This window comes from Siniperca chuatsi, linkage group LG18 (assembly GCF_020085105.1).
Source record: "Siniperca chuatsi isolate FFG_IHB_CAS linkage group LG18, ASM2008510v1, whole genome shotgun sequence".
Classification (NCBI taxonomy): Eukaryota; Metazoa; Chordata; class Actinopteri; order Centrarchiformes; family Sinipercidae; genus Siniperca; species Siniperca chuatsi.
The window spans coordinates 20,536,344-20,547,459 of record NC_058059.1 but is presented as its reverse complement, the minus strand read 5'-3'; the positions used below and the strand labels follow the sequence as shown (position 1 = coordinate 20,547,459).

Genomic DNA, 11,116 nt, shown 5'->3' with positions numbered 1-11,116 from the left:
AGGCTATTTAATGTTGAATGCTATGATGAATGGAATGAACCTCTGACATCTACCCGTCACATGCCCACAGCAGTGACGGAGAATAAGCACATTCACTTTTACAAACAGTATTTAGCAAAAAGAAAATCTACCTGGCCTTTAATGGCCACTTCATATTATCTCTGGTTACTCAGCTTACAGTATCAACAGACACAGTCAGCACAGATGACATAAACACCTTACTGTGAACAGTTTCCTTTGGAAATACTTTCTACCAAACACAGACAGCTGTTCTGTGGATAATGCAGAGTAATGGCTGCGACTGATTATGGAAAAACACATTAATTCTAAATGTATTAAATGTAATTTTTTCAGTGCTGTTCTGCTCCATTGTATTGGCATCGAGGCAGATCATCAGCCTATCTCAAACCCTTGTTTTTGTGTTTTGTAATTTTGGTGAACCAACCCTTTAACTGCAGGTGGGCGAAGCCTGTGAGATATGTCATGCTAGCAGTTTGAGTAGCATATTTCTGCTCTCTCATGACATTGTTGGCTAGCTGCTGCATAAATCCCAAGCACCCCTACGACAAGGCGGACTATTTAAACGGCCAGGCCCCGCCCACTCTTTTGGTCGACTCTGCTCATTTAGAAACTTAAGGGAAAAAAAGTGAAAAACTTCGAGGTAACTTGCCTGTAACTGCTTGTTGCTAATGCTGCTGTTTATGTAGCCTTTTCATAAACAGGATACTCTGCCAACGTCTTCAACGAGTTTCCTGTTTTGTGTGGAAAACTAAGGGAGTCTTCTAAAAGAGGGATTTATCATCAACTGTGATACCAGGGATATGCTTCACTTCAACAAGGTAAGTAGCTAGCTTGATTGCTGCTTGTGCTATCTTGGATATTGAGTGCGTGTTGGCTTTGTTCAGTCCCTGTTAATATCTTGCTGGTGCTAATATTTGCTTAATATTTATAAGCCTTTTTCATGGAAGACATTCTGACTTTACAGTAGGAAAAACACAGGTGTAAATAATAAAATTACTGATGGCTGAATTCCATTTAGCTGCTTTGGTTTCAGGGTCCTGGTATTGGGCATGCTGGCTCACTGTCACGCTCGTTAACTGTTAATGTTACTGGTAACACCTGTGCTTTTCCTTCCATGACTAGTTAAAATGTCTACTGTGAAAAAAAATGCCTATATTCTGCTTAAACCTGTGTGCTATATTGATATTAATTATGAATTATTCTTTTGGTTGTTGTTTGGCAGATTATGCTGCTGACTTAAAATATGACTAGACAAGTTTCAGTGTTTGTGTTATGAGCTAAATTTGTTTTGCTTGTTTTTGGGGGTTTCCTGGTAGCTCACTATAACCTCTGGTTTCTAGTTTCAGAGTAATTGTAGGAATGTGAACATCATTGCCCATACAGTACTCACATAATTGATTATGTGAGTCGATACCAATGTTTAAAATAACAATTTGGCCGATGCCGATACCAGTGTTTTTTTGTTGTTGATAATTTTGTTTTTGTTGTTATTTATTCCCCCTTTTGTGCCAGGGAAACAAAGAAATCTTCTTTATAAAAAATAACTGTACTGTTCATTGCATGTTTGAATGAGCATAAATTCAATCATACAAATTTATTAAACAACCTTTTAATATAACTTTCTTTCACATGAAAAACTTTTTTTTTTTTAAAGAAACGGCTTCAAAAGCCTTTTTAGCCTGCTATACAACAAATACAAATAACCAACACAAACTTTAGCCAGCGCAAAACTGATGCGACACAACAGATAAACGTCGGCCACTGGAATCTGTGAATGTCATCCTATTTGCAGATAGGCTGATAGCGGCCGATCCATTAGGTGACTGCCATTTTCTCACCCTGCACTATGATCATTCGCCTGGTTTTCCATTTCACCACTGTGCATCTTTGAGTTTGACTGGCTTTTGAAATAGAATAAGACCTTTTATGACAAAAACTAAGATTTAAAGTAGCGGTTTTTCTCTTCTGTTTCCCATAAAAATGATCTAATGGAAAATGAATAGTACTTGCTGAGCAGTAGATCACCTGTGGTAATTTTGCCTGATAATGCAGGACTCTCATGTGTAAGAAGTAACTTTCTAGAACTGCTGAATCAAGGGACTATTTGTTTAGTTTACAAAATCCTGCCACTACCTATTAACTAGAAGGTATATTACCAGGTATACCCGAGGCCGGGCCCTTATCTGTGGGTTATTAAGGGAAACATGGAAACTGATTGGGTTAGAACTCAGCAGGAAAACCAGCCTTACTATTTATTCCAAGCGATAATGGCTGAATTATTCATCCTGTGTGATGATTAATTAAAAAAAGCCTCAGGCCCTGTGGCAGGTACTTGCTGCTGAGGCACACACCGACTTTCCCATGTGATGTGCTCGATGTCTCTGCCTCCGCCCGCGCTCCTCGTGCTTTCCTCTGCATGTCTTTAGGGAAGGTGGTGCCCTCACACACGTTACATGCCTGTGCACCCAACACTTTAACCTAATTCACACATACATGAGGTGAAAGACTATGGCCTGGTAATCACATGTAAAAGCAGACTGGGGGTCAAGTTCAAATAGTTCTCATGGCTTGCTTTAGCCTATAATATTACAACTGGTTCTAACTTATAAAGATACAGTGGATGCATGTACGATTCTCATATAGGACTCGACCGTGTATAATATGTTGTAATTTTATTCAGGATTCGACATTAACTTTTTGCAAACTTTTTACCTTTCACTTGTCCAGGCACAAAAGTCACTTGAATTGAAAATGACAATAATTTACTTGTTTCATTTTGTTTGCGAATGCAGAATGCAGTATTCAGACGAACAAACAGTTGAAAGCATCCAAACAGTGTCAACATAAAAATGATTCACTTTATGAATTTTATGAAAGTGGCTATATATAATGTTTTCACCAGGTATATTAACGGCGTCATCCATGATCGATTAACTAGTGGACAATTTCATTTCGCTCTACCCCTCCCGGGCCATCTACCGACAATCCCACATGCTCTGCAGAGAAACACAGAGTGTCTTTTACTTATGCCATTGTTTAGTAAAAGCTTGTAAGTGCACCTGTTGGTGCCAGTGTCATTCGGTACCACGTTGTTTTCGATTGTTTCGATAGGCGATGTCATTAACAACAAGCCTCCAACAGACGCGGCTCACCAAGCTGCTGTGAAAACAGACTCGTGGGTGATAAAGTCCAAAACACGAGTTGTGTTTTTTGGGGCGACTTTATAAAACATACTGCTGACGAAGAAAGTCAACACATACAGGGAGAAAGAGAAACTGAAAGAGGCGCGGCAAGCCTGTGTGTGTGTGTATGTGGGGAAAAGAGAACTGAAGGGAAAAGCAAGGTGAGCAGATTAACAAGATTCAATAAGGTGGAGGATTAAGTAGAATTAAAATGGTGAAATAAGAAATAGGGTGCGTGTATACAGAAATACCCTGGGCCATATCGCCCACCCCTATAACAGATATTCAAAATGCTATATGGCTATTGTAGTTTTTATTTGAGCCATTTTGTAGTTTTAAGAGCTGCCTTATCTTTAGAGCTAACTTATAGCTAACTAAAGTGTTACAACTAACCCCGTAATGACAACTAAACACATCAGATGAGGTGAGGCAGGGAAAGACAGTTAGGTCTGTCACCAAAGAATACTCTATCTGGCATGTGACATTGAGCAGATACTGCAAGAAATTAGAAAACCTCACAGAACAAAAGTGAAACTTTACATCAGTGGTGAGCAGATAGCGGGCCCATGGGCCAAATCTGGTGAAAGCTGACGTTTTCCCTTTCATTGTTCAAAACATTTACGTGATTGTGTATATATATATATATATATATATATATATATTGTGTTGTGTTTAGATAACATCAAACTTGGCTAGCAATCTAGCTCTCCCCACTCTCCAGTTAGCTATGTTAGTAGCTTAGCTAATCTCAAAATCTTTTTTTCGTTCAATGCGACTGATTCAGTGAGAGCAGGTCACAATTCTCTAAGTTGGTGCTTAGCAAACGTTATCATACTTCTTGGTACTTTCCCCTGGCACTTGGCCGGGCTCCGGAGGTAAAATGTTTGAACTGCGAGCGGTTCCTACTCTGCGGGTCAATCAAGGCATTCTGAGTTGGACGTATTGTGGGGGCATTTGTTTCAAACTGGTATTCTGAAAGTATTCATTTGACTAAATAGCAGAGTAATGAGTGGCACATAACGTGAAGACAACCTGGTTAACCGGGCTAAGCCGACTAGCATGCTACAGCTGATAGAAAGCAACTGGTGCACTGCCAAAACGTTTCAGGTAAAACTCGTGCTCTAGAATTTCCGTTCCGCGTGTGCGAGTAGTAGACATAAATAGACTAATTTAACAGTAATTGTTTGGGTCACAGGGCGTATCGATCCGAGGAAGTCGCATACCAATCGTCCTGTACGAATACACATACCGCTTACTCCCCTAATAGGTAGACAGGCAGGTAGGCCAGCCAATCGTTTCATTTGGCCCGAATGAAATGATTGGATGGGCTTATCACAGTCCTGTGACAGCCACAGATACTGGATTTTTTTTTTCATTTTTTCCCCTAGCACATTTTATGTATTGTTTGCTGTTGGGATATAAGGAGAATTTCAACAAATATAACAAAAAATGCTTCTGAAATACATTACCTACCCTAGCTTTAATGTCGAACCCTATTCTACCATGTGTTACTGGAAAGAAAATGCAGGCTGACAGGTTTGGTACTCCATTAGGTTCCTCACAGCAGACTGATTATGATTTTTAATTTCATTAATATGTTTTGCCCCATTGCCCTGTTGTCTTAAAATCGATATGGTCCTCAGCAATGAATCTTCATCTGTCAGTAGTCGATAGATCGTCAAACAGCACAACCCTAAAGATAAATAAAAATGATTGATTTCTCAAACTCCAAATAGACTGTTGAAATATGTTTGACATATTACTGTTTAAGTTTAAGATGTCATATGGGTCACAGTGGAATTTAAAAAAGAAATCCAATGACCGCTGTTACAGCAGTGTTGGAGATTTTTAATATCAGTAGTTTCATTTCCCTGCTTCAGGATGCTCTTGGAAAAGTTTTGACACATCTGTACGAACTGGACATTTCAAGTCTGCTTTGAAAAGATCTTTTAGAATAAATAGGGTTATTTGGACTTGCTCTGTATAGTATTAAGCCTGCAACACAAAATGACAACACACGGAGAACTTGTTTGCTGGTGGATGCAGAGCTGCAGCGACATGCATGCAAACGTTGCAAGCTCAGTTTTATCCCACAGCCATATTTGTATCACCAGCATCATTTTGTGGAGAGACCATATAGCACATTATACAGGGTTGTAGTAGTAGTAGCCTAATAATTTTATTTGGTCTTTAATAACAAAATTAATGCATATAGAAAGAAATAAATAATAATAATAAGGCATTTAAATTAAAAGGAAACAAAACAACAGCAAGCATTTGACCAAAAAGGTCAATAACAACATAACATATTCTAATAGGCAACCCTAGGTTTGATGAGAATCTGTTATTACATTTGATATAATTTTTAAACCGAAAAAGCAAAAATAATAAGAAATTCTGTTATCTGAGAGCTAAAAGGGGACATGAGGATGTTCAGAGGTACAGCCTCCTGTGCTGGCAGTAACTTTATACAGGCTCCCAAGTCATGCCCCCTTTTCCTAGCCGACTTTGTAGAATTCTTATCTTTTAACCACATTAATCATGATAAAAGCATTATCATAGGTGATTTTAACCTACATGGACAAAAAGTCAGTGGTCAGTGGTCCCACCCATAGCCACGGCCACACCTTAGATCTGGTGACACTTGGACTTAGTGTTGATGTGTCCTCCATTGTTGATATGGCTATGTCTGATCATTTTTCTGCATTCTTTTCGGTTATAGCCTGCACAGCACAAAAAAATACAGAATGCCTTGTTGTGTCTTACTCCTGAGGTTGCTGCAAATTTCATGACCTGTTTAGAAAGTACACCAGCAGCTATTTTACCCTCCTATTGTGATGATCTGGTAAATCACCTAATTACCCAACTTAGGCAAACTATTTACACTGTTGCTCCTGTCAAACAAATAAAGGCCAACCCCAAACAGAGAGCCCCCTGGAAAAATGACAAAATGACAAAATTAAAGAGAAATTGTCGTGTATCAGAAAGAAAATGGATTAAGTCTAAATTACATGTCCACCGTGACATTTTCTGGGAGCATCTTGGTGTGTACAATAAGGCAATCAGAAATGTTAGACAAGTTCATTTCTCCAAACTGATCAGTGATAATCAGAACAAGCCAAAAATCCTCTTCTCAACAACTTCTGTCTTATTAACCCTGTCCCCTTAGACTCTGGTGATCTTTTCTCCACATCCAGATGTGAAGAGTTTGCAGCATACTTTAGGGATAAGATAGCCATCAGGTCTGTCATTGCTCATCTAAGGTGATTCTAAGTGATAACTTAGAATCCCCTACCTCACTATGTGCGGTAACCCTAGAGTCTTGAAGGTAGTATCACTGCTTAATAGGGCTGTCAACGAATATTCTAAATTCGATTTTGTATAATCGAATTGTAAAAACAAAAATCAGACATTTGATTGTGAAAATTAAAATTCGATTGTGAGAAAAAAAATCAGCACTACCGTGACTGTCTGCCTCGCGAGTTCTCGCGTTGCACTGAATGCACTGCATGACGGACAGGAGTCACACAACATCACTTTCACTGATTGATAATGACATGTAGTTCAAGCTGAAATGAGCGAATAGTTCAACAACAACCGTGTGGTAATGATGACTGAGAGTTCACAAACCAACTCGGCCACAGAGAGAGTGATTTGCACACTGAGCAATCTGAAAAGCTCTGTTTGGAAATACTGTAAAACTTAACTGGTAGCCCACCTTAGAAAGGATGAAATCTGAAGGCTACTGTAGTTATTTCAAGTTGCATTCATTTTTATGAAAAACAGTTTTGATCCTTTTGATTGGTGGATCCTTACAGACTAAAGGAATAGGCTATAAATAATTGAGGAATGGACACATTTTTGGATTTTACCATGCCGGTAAATCTTAAAGAATTATACTTTGGTGCTCACGGTCTCCGTAAAATGAATGAACAATTGAATGAACAATTGAATTGTGGAGAATCTAACTGATCTAACAATGTGTAGCATGTCCATATTAATAAAAGTTTAGACATGTATATTTGTATGCACGATCTAAGCAGCTTAGAACTAGCTCAAGCGGGTGACCCGGTTGATTTTAAGAGGTTTTCTACATCCAGAGAACTTCTATAAAAAACAGACCCAGCATCTAATTGAGATTTGGATTTTAGTCAGTAGATGGCAAAATTGTGGAACCTCTTGATAAAGTTGTATGCAAGCTACAGTTAGCCTACCATTCCAGCACTAGCAATCCAAGGGCACATCTTGAAAATATGCACCCAAATGAGCATGGCCTGATGTCCGGAACTAAAAAATTTTGCTTCACATTTTGCTCTGGCCTCTTTAAGTTTGTATTCAACATAATACCTTATTATGTCAATGAAATGTACTGAAACAAATGTATATGTGACACAAAAAGGCAATTTATAATTTTGGCTGGTAAAAGATATGCTTGGCTGGTGGATTTTTTCATCTGCCAGTCCCCTTGGCCTGTGAGTCAAAAAGTTAGTTTTGGACACTGGGCCTTGGTAAAGGTTGTGAACGACCTTAGAATCAACTTGGACAAAAAAAAACTCTCCGTGCTTGTTCTCCTTGACCTGAGTGCAGCATTTGATCAGAATCAGAATCAGAAATACTTTATTGATCCCCGTAGGGAAACTCTTTGTTACAGTAGCTCGCCTTTACGTCAGTGCACACAGGAGAAAGTACTAACAAACAATATGATACACTATAAAACAGGTCAGAAAATAAATTTAAGTATCAGTCTAAGGCAGTTTGACTGATACAGTCGACCACAACATTCTCATAGACAGACTACATAAATGTGTGGGCCTCTCTGGCACGTCTTACCTCACAGGTAGAGAATTTTTTGTTGTCCTCGACAAACACTCATCTAAGACATATGACATCAACTGTGGCATACCACAAGGCAGTCCTTTTCATTCTTTATATGCTGCCCCTTGGCAGTGTCATCAGAAGACATGGCATCAGTTTTCACAGTTACGCTGATGATACTCTATATTGCTGTGCCTCCTGATGACACAAGCCCTATCGATGCAAGTGTAGTTTAGACATTAATGCTTGGATGGCTCAGAACTTCCTTCAGCTCAATCAGGATAAAACAGAGGTACTTGTCATTGGAGCAGAGGCACAGAGAAAGAAACCAGGCTAAAAACCTAGGTGTCATCATAAACAATAATTTAATTTTCGATGCCCATATCCGTGACCAAATCGGCCTTTTAACATTGTGAAAAATAGTGTGTCCATTTCTCTTCACTTGTACACACTTTTATCACTAGTAGGCTGGACTATTGTAATGCTCTCATTTTTGGTCTACCAAAAAAAGCCATAGATCAACTTCAACTTATACAAAATTCAGGTGCTCGTGTGCAATGAAAGCACACATTATACCTGTTTTAAAATCGACACACTGGCTACCTGTTAGTTTTATAATTGATTTTAAGATTCTTTTATTGGTTTACAAATTACTAAATAGTCTCGCTCCCAACTACGTGTCTGACATGGTTTTAAGATATGTACCCACTAGATCCCTCAGGTCCTCTGGTAGTTGTCTCTTGGTTGTTCCAAGGATCTGGTCTAAGCCCCACGGCGAGGCCACTTTTAGCCACTATGGCCCCAGCCTGTGGAACAGCCTGCGGGAGGACCTGAGGGGAGCAGAGATATCTTTATATGAAAACTTGAAACATACCTTTTTAGCCTAGCTTTTATCTATTGTGGGTTTATTTCAATTTGCACTTTTTCTTATTATTAGTTGTATTATATTTTTTATATTTTTATGTTCAGCACTTGGAGTTGCATTTGATGTATGATTTAAGCTATATAAACAAAGTTTGATTGATTAAAAGCTGATAGTGTGAGATGGCTCTGCAACACCCTCCATTTTGTGGGTTCCGTCTTGGTAATAGATTTCATGAATAGATTTTTGGATGGTCTTTCCTGCACATTGATGCATTGTATCTCACTGTAATCAGCGGCTAGTTGCTGCCAGACTCAGGTAGGTAGCGGCTGTTGCGTCCTCTGACCTAGTGTGGGCAGCTGGCAGTGGGCAGGACATGCCCTGTGGCAGTGCCAGGGGAAGGCCAGGAGGGCTGGGGTCCAGGCCTGCTCTTGCCTCTGCTCGGGCCCCGCTAATGGAATGGGGCTGGGCCGCCCATATGGCACTTGTGAGAAGAACTGGGGGCTCTGGAGGTTGGCACGCGGAATCACCAGGCAGTCTCCCGTTAGAAATTAAACAGGACAGGGCCAGACCTACATGATCACCCCACGACCACCAAGCGTTATGGATGTGCTCGCTGATGGGGATGGAGACACACTTGCACCAGAGGCTTCCATCTGCCCTTAAAGGATCATACCATTGTTTTTGGATGTTTTATTCCATTAACTATAAATTTTAAATATTTCTCGTTATTGCCAACCATTTACCAAATCACCTTAAGGTTTTAAATTGATTCTCCACCTTCCAGGCATCGTTTGGTTTCTATTTTGCTGCAGTATGGGAAAACAACTAGCGACCTGAAATGTACGTTGTGGTTGCACAGTAATGCAGTTGAGAGCAGAGGCTGCTCTAAACTCTCCCCTGTTGGTATATTGTGGGAAAACCAAAACCGGGAGACGAACAATAAAGTAACACAAGCGTTGTGAGTAGAATAATGTGATTTGGGTCATTTCTTCATTACAAAAGTTAAAGTGCACCAACAGAGTTTTCCAGTAGTTTGCCATTAGAGACTGTTGATAGTGAAGACAACATCAAGCAAATTGACAAAAGACTCAATAATCCTCTCCTTTTTAGTAACACTAATCATACAGTATTTTGTGTATGCCATTTCCACTGCAAACCTTCAGCTCACTAAAATAGGCACTCTCTATGACAAGGAGAAAGAAAGAGAAAATGTAAACACGATTACTTAGGCTACTAATGATTGAACAGAAATGGTCTCCCTTTTTAGTAGCTACACAAGGCAAACCTTCCCATTGTTGCTCTCTATCACAAAGTGACTGAAAGAAGTTATTTGGGGGTATACTGTATGATAATTGGTCAGGAAATGGACAGATAATGTACGCCACATTAATCTAGTGTTGTGATGGTGCAACAACTGAAGTACAAATCAATATCAATGCTGTGGAGTGCCATATTTATCTGGACACAGCTCATATTTATTTAGTAACACTACCATTTTCAGTCAGACTTCCTGCTTCATTTGCAGTAACTACTCTGAGAAGGCCTCACTTTTGTTTCTGTGGAGCTGGTCGACAAAAACAGTCCAGGTTAATGAGCCAACAACTTGGAGAACGTCCTCTATTTGGAGGTCAAGGAAAAATCGGGTTTGCCAGAATGTATGCGTTAGCCCCGTGAACAGGAGCTGGCCAGATAGGCTGTGTGTAGGCAATGAGGTGGACAGGGGGAGAGCAGTGTAGCCCACCAGCCCTCTCTGGCACCGGACCGACCTGGCTCCTCTCTGAGCTGCGTGGGACCAGGAGAAGGAGAGCCACATGGGATGGGAGGAGAGAGGAAAGTGTGTTGGATCGGTCTGCAGTGCTGCAGTGTTAACAAATGTGTTCACATACTGTATGTACTGAGATAATGCTTACCCTCTAGAATAACTCTGTGCTCCTTGCTGACTGTACCACACAGGCTGATGCAAACGGAACTAAAATTACCACTTCAGGGTGACACTAGCAATTTGTACTGCAGACCTAAAAAGGGAGAAATAGCGAGGGTAATTCACGGAAAAGTCAGCGGAAAAATACACTTTGACGTTGCCCTGCCCTGGTTTTCCTCCTAATATTCCATTAAAAAGTGAGGCCAGACTTTTAAAACAGGTCACTCTTGCTAACCCTCCCTTCCATCTCTATTTCTTCCACCTCTCACTCTCCTCCTCCTCCTCCTTCTCCTTCCACCACCCACCTCTCTG

The 11,116-nt window shown here is 40.1% G+C and overlaps 1 long non-coding RNA gene across 1 annotated transcript in view; it reads left to right on the top strand.

Annotated features, from left to right (window-relative positions):
* Positions 1-470: 470 nt before the first annotated feature.
* LOC122865725 overlaps positions 471-11,116 on the top strand; it is a 47,223-nt gene continuing 36,577 nt past the window's right edge. Inside the window, exon 1 of the long non-coding RNA XR_006375534.1 lies at positions 471-839. This is a non-coding gene — a long non-coding RNA (uncharacterized LOC122865725). The remainder of the gene's footprint in view (positions 840-11,116) is intronic.